We start from the raw sequence: 6839 nt of genomic DNA, 5'->3' as shown, positions 1-6839 counted from the left end.
CAAATAATGAAAATTTCAGCGAAATTACAATGTTTAATAAAAATAATGAAATCATGATTTTTAAATTACCTACAAATTTACAAATGTTGTACAATATCTGATTCCATGTTCCTAATTACTAAAATCTTTAAATGTACACCCGTTTATATTGCAGCAAACATAATGACATCAATCAAGAAACCACACTACTTTAAGAGCAAATTCGTTTGTTTTTTCTTTTTTTGTTTTTTTATTTATCTTTATTTTATTTTTTTTGGGGGGGGGGGGTGGGGGAGTGTGTAATTGTCTCAAAAACAATGTTGAACATACCAGGGTATATCAAACAGGAAATCTAAACGAGAAACTTAGTACAAATGCTACAGAGGTAAATGAAATATGTTGTATATCACAACTAAAGCCGATGTTTCGTGTCAGTGTTGTTTCTTCTTTCTTTTCTTAAAACAAGCCAAAGCTTCATTTTGGCTTTAATAGTGTGGCCATGTTTTGATAAGGTCATACAGTTTTTCACCAGGGCTTGCAGTTGCTTCTACGTCTCTAGCACCTCTCAAAAGGTAAGTGTTGGACAGTTTACCATTGGAGAGACCACACGCAATCATTTGTTTAACAGCGTTTACGGCAGCGTCGTTTGGCACTCTGTTAGTGAAGTCACCGATGACACAAATAGCTGCAGTGAACGAAAACAAAAAACAGGTACTGATAGTGAATGACTTTTGTAATCATTATAAACTGGATTTCTTACTCATTTTAACAATAATAGCCCCGTTAAAACTTTATTTTTATAAGTCCTTGAAATAAACGAGTATAAACATCGCCAAAAAATGCTAGGAATCACTGCTCAGCGAAGTATTCGAAAAACATTTTTTCGGGAAACAGTCTCCTTCCTTAACAATAGAGCTAATGTTCTTCTTTAAGAGAATATCTTATATTGCTTTTTACCCCGTAGTAGTAATTCATTTTTTTATAAAGGTATCCCGACAAAAAACATGGTGGGTAGCTTGCACCCTTGCTTAGGCGCCTTTTTTGCGAGGCCGTCCATCATGTGGTATTAAATTATCCGTTTTGATTGGCTTAAGGCAGCCGTGCTCGAGTAGAAATGGTCAAATCCTGTTAATTATTAGGAACGGCGAAAATTAGAAAGCCTTTACATTTCAAGATAATAATCAGTTTTTTTAAATCGACTAAAGCAAACAAATAATTACTTACCAAGTCCAACATCATTATAACCATACGTGTGTGCACCAACAGCGTCCCAACCTCTCGGGCCTCATAAAACGTTGCCGTCCTCACCAACAACAAAACTATATCCAATATCTGTGAAACCTGGAGAAAGGTTTTGTGTATTACTTTGTTTTGCCAAGATAATTAAATCATGTTGATCATATATTTTTCGTTTTATTGGCAATCAAAAGACAGTTGAGAAACATGAAAATACATTTCCATGAACTACATGTGGCTTTATATTTTTAATCAATTATTTAAACATAAGATGAATTTTCAAAAGATATTTTCTGTACCTTACTTCTCGTTTGTTTATGAAAAATGCATCATTCTTAGACAGGTATGTGATGTCCAAATAATTACTAACAGACATATATTATATTACCAAGAAAGTCAATCTGATAGGTTTGGTAGTTTTTCATCATCTGGATACAATCAGTCCGGGTAAAACAAAAGTCGGGAAGCACCGTGGTGTATAAACATATATTTCACTGGGTGATGGAGTTTCCGGTATGTGGAGATGGGGTCACGTGCTCCCCATTCTGTCCGAGTTATGATTTTAGGGCAGCCCGGAAGTTGCAGTTGTTTATTTGTGACATTTGACGAAACACACGGAGAAAGTGTTACGAATCCTTCATGAATCCATCCATTCTAAAGTGAATCATAACATGATAAGTGTTATATTGCTTAGTTTGATATTATTGTATCATCTTAATTACGTTCTAATTTTCAAAATAAAAAAGAAATGTGGTCATTTATGATTTATGTATGCAACTATATATGACAGATAATACTGAATAAGAACCTCGGAAAGAACGTTTTGTGTCATAAAAGGTTTATGAAGTTACACATTAGTAGGTAGTGAAATAGTCAAAGAAAGACCCAAGACCAAGTTTTGATAACAAATTAAATCCAATATATCTATTGAATAAAGTATGTCATTCATATTTATAGCAAATAATTCATGAAGTGTGTAGTTGATTATCTTAATGTTTCATAAGTAGTGAATTATAACTAAAATCATCCTTACATTGTAAGATATATATGAGCCGCGTCACGACAAAACCAACATAATGGGTTTGCGACTAGCATGGATCCAGACCAGCCTGCGCATCCGCGCAGTGTGATCAGGAGCCATGCTGTTCGCTATCAGTTTCTGTACTTGTTATAGGGTTTGTAAGCGAACAGCGTGGATCCTGATCAGACTGCGCGGATGCCCAGGCTGGTCTGGATCCATGCTGGTCGCAAACCCATTATGTTGGTTTTGTCATGACGCGGCTCATATGTATTTTATTGCAAGAAAAGAGCTGACAGAAGAGCAAAAAAAAACACAACAAAACAAGTCAAGATAACGACTTGTTAAATTAATACGCACGTGGCCATGGTAGTCTACATTAACCCACGATGTTTCATTCACGGTTTGTCTGTGACCTTTATAGGACAGACATTGATCTGTAAATAGGATAGTCAGTATGGTATGTGATAAACCAGCTCCGTCCCTTACATGCACGTTAGTAGTTGCACATGCGCATTGAGTGCATTTTACGTAATGTAACCCGACCAATCCGAGGAGTGTTAATATCATACTGAACATGACGCCAATGCGTCGACCTGTTTGAAAAAATTAAAGAATGACAATTACATAAATATAATATAAGCATTTGTGAAAATTATTAAGATCTCAGATTTATTATATTGTTCCAAATATATCTGAAAAGAAATATAATTGTTGTAATCTAAATAAGATTGGGTTAAGAAAGAAACAACTTACAGCTGAAGATATTGCAGAAATACGTTCACTATTCAGTTTTTAACAATAAACTTTTCAAAAATACCTTGAGGTTTGTCCGTGATCCAGTTCTACGAGATAAAACGTGTCTGTTTTTATATCACAATTTAAAGGCCGATTACTTAACTTCGATACATATCTAAATTGCTGTTTAATCACATTGAAAGATTTTTTACATTAATGTGACATGTTAATACTTGCATCAATAGCATAGGGTGAAATAAATCAGTAAAAGGAGAAATTTAAACATATAAGAAAAAAAAGTGCGGATTCTCAGACCGATTCATGTAGCATTATAACATGTACTGATATCAGATTTGTATATTCTAATCGTAATTAGGTTATTCATAATAAGACAAGCAACAGTTATGAAAAAAACACAAAATTTGAAATTTAATACGCCTGATACAGTATAACAGCTTCACCCTTATTTCTAACTGGAAATGTCCATGTATCGGCTCGTACTTTTTCCTACCGACTTATGTTTAGATTTATGTATTTGCTTCAAACTTACATATGGATAAATAAATGAATGAATGAATTGATTTTCTTTAATTGATTAATCAATTTATTAGATAGTTTGATGATATAAATACATACATAAATAAATAAATTATTTATACTTTCATCTACTTTTTCTTAAGATCCTTTTAAGAAACCATAAAAAGGTATTCACTTCACTTAGTATACATATTCACTATCAAAATGCAACCCAATTTCAAAAGCGAAGTGAAATTTTAAAATTTATTTGGCAAAGTTATTTCTCTTCTTCGACTTTGCTTTGATGAATAAGCTTTAGGGAGACCTCAGATACCATATGACCGTTCAAATCTAAAAGTCATCTAGTTAAACATAACATAACATAATATTTATGAAGCATTAAATGTTATAACATTCATTAGTCATATCAAATCGCTTATTATACAAACATATAAAGAGCAAGTACATGGTTAACAAAAAAATTTACATATTCTGTAAACATATCTCTTACATTTCAACATTCTCTGTACTAAGGTGAACATTAACATTTATTAGGTCACTTCCCTTAGAATTAATTTATTAATAATGTCCAAATCAGGAATGTACTGCAAATGAGAAGCTTTATAAGTAAGTAAGTAAGTAAGTAAATTTTATTATAGTGACATTGTGTTATGTACAATATAATAAACATACATGTAACAAATTACAACACCCGGCCACGTTGGGCCTATAAGTCACTTTAAACTATATACAATTCATATAAATGATTCATAATAAAACATGTAAAGCATAGAAAAATTAATCGAAAATACAGTGGTCAATCATCAAAATTCCATATAAACAAGCAAAGCATATCAAAATTTCAAAAGCTATAAATTCTAAACAATGTTAAGATATTATTATATTTCTTGTTATTTTCAAATATGTCTGGTGATATTTTAACATGATTCAATACACTCAAGTAAATTTTTATTATGTAAAACATCAGGTCATTTATAAAGATATAACCTTCTTCTTTTCATACTTTCTACAATAAACTTTGCAGCGCTAACATATTGATTTTGTATCACATAACTTAGTTTTTGAATATCAGACATATTGTCAAAGTCACTGCTACTCTCTTTACATTTAGAAATCAAATTAACACGTAAATCGTTGTATCTAGAGCATTTCAATACAAAGTGAGTTTCATCCTCAACAACATTGTCAGTACAAAGAGTGCATATTCTTTCATCAACACGTAATCCCACGTATCGTCCTGTTTCTAGTTTGAGCGGAAGAATACCGCATCTTAATTGAGCTAAATGGGACCTTTCTGCTTTAGTTAAGGAAGACATGAGATATTTTTCTGTTTCATAATCTTGTTTGAATGTAACATATGTTCTCAGCTTTGCCACATTTGTAACATTGTCAGACCAATTTGATTTGTATAGTAAAAGTAAAGAGTCTTCAATATTCTTTAAATCAACCGGAAGTTTGTTGTCATACAAATGTGACATATTTACTTGTTGTAGAATATGCTTAACATCTGAACACCATGTATTTCCAACAGTAGTATAATCATACAAAAACACTTTCTTTGTGAGTCTATCATCACCCATATGTACAAGTCTATTCCATAGTCTCAGTACATTAACCCAACGTCTATGCTGAGCACAAATCCACCCCATATCACCAGTAATTGCTAGTATCGGAGCAAATCTATGTACACCCATAAAATATCTAATTGCTCTATGCTGAGTAATATCTAGTTTCTTGTAGTTTTTGAAACCCCATATTGAAGAGCAATAATCAGTTACAGGCACAACACAAGAGTAATACATTTTTGTATATGTTTTAAAGCCAATATCTTTATGATTCTGAATTTTAGATATAATTGCACCTAGTGCTCGCCCACCTGATTTACAAAGAATATCAGCAGAGTACGAAAAATCTAAATGTTCATGCATCAAAACACCCAAATACTTATAAGTAGATGCATACATAATATCCGAAGCACCTATGTGAAATGTAAAATTACTTTGACTTTTTCCTTTGCATCTAAAATGAATAACATTCGATTTCGACTCATTAATTTTTAGTCGCCATTTTCTGCACCAATCATTAATATAGTTTAACATATCCTGCATATCTCTTTCATTTTCTGATAATAATAAAATATCGTCAGCATATAATAAACAGCATATAATATCATCATTAAACTTAACACCTTTGTTAAGACGATTTAAGCCTTCAACAAGATCATTAATGAAGTATGCGAAAATTGTCGGAGAACTGCTGTCTCCCTGTCGGACACCTGACACAGTTGGGAACCAGTCTGTTAGCATACCGTTAAGTTTAACACACGATGATGTGTCCGTTAGAATTGACTTAATAGAATTATAGAATTTACCATTAATATTTTTAGACAGAAGTTTGTATAAAAGAATATTTCTATCAACAAAGTCAAATGCTTTCTGTATATCAATGAACGTTCCAAAAGTATCTTGTTTGTCTATAAGTCTATTTCTAATAATGGTACAAGCTGTATATACATGTTCCTCACATGACCTTTTAGAACGAAAACCGTTTTGTTCATCAGCAAGTAGATTTTGCTCTTTCTAAGTAAGTTTTTAATCTATTATTTAATAATGCTGAATATAGTTTGCTAACAACTGACAGCAGACTAATACCTCTATAGTTTAGTGGTACACGTTTGTCTTTGGTATTGTCTTTTGGTATCGGGGAAATTAATGCTTTTCGCCATATACTTGGGATGATTCCTGTTTCAAAGCATAAACTAAACAATGAAAATAAAACATCGATTATGATGGAAACTTTAAAACTTCATACGGTAATTTATCGTATCCCGCACTTTTCCCATTTTTCGCACTATTAACATTTTTTTCTATTTCAGACCGTCGTATAGGGAAATTCAACAGCTGATTTTCTTCAAAAAGGGGGTCTAACATTCGATCTTCTAAGAAACACTTCTCATTTAAAATCTGCTCGTAGAATTCCTTGTCGAAATTTTCATCGGCTTCGTTACAGTTATAAAGACTTTCAAATTCACTTGACCATTTATTGAAAACAAAATCACAGTCTTTAGTCACATTCCCATCTGCATCATAAACCTCCATAGGTATAGAACTTTTATTTTTTGGACCGAGATTTTTTATATGATCCCAGAATTCCCTTGGATTGTCTGTGCACGTGCACTCAATATCAATCGAGAGAGACCTCTTATGACTCCTTTCAGCATGACGCAACTGTTTATCAAAAGCCTTTCTACAATTTATATACTCATTTTGAAGGCGTAATCTGGTTCGACGATCACCGTGAAATGTTACGTATTCTCTCTCAGACTGACGTA

At 32.5% G+C, this 6839-nt stretch overlaps 1 pseudogene; it reads right to left on the bottom strand.

Annotated features, from left to right (window-relative positions):
- Window positions 1-369: 369 nt before the first annotated feature.
- LOC132717748 (peptidoglycan recognition protein 1-like) lies at window positions 370-3093 on the bottom strand (annotated as a pseudogene).
- Between the last annotated feature and the right edge of the window lie 3746 nt (window positions 3094-6839).

This window comes from Ruditapes philippinarum, unplaced genomic scaffold, assembly GCF_026571515.1.
Source record: "Ruditapes philippinarum isolate M1 unplaced genomic scaffold, ASM2657151v2 ctg9516_1_1_1_1, whole genome shotgun sequence".
NCBI classification, from domain to species: domain Eukaryota; kingdom Metazoa; phylum Mollusca; class Bivalvia; order Venerida; family Veneridae; genus Ruditapes; species Ruditapes philippinarum.
This window is presented reverse-complemented; position numbering and strand designations above follow the sequence as displayed.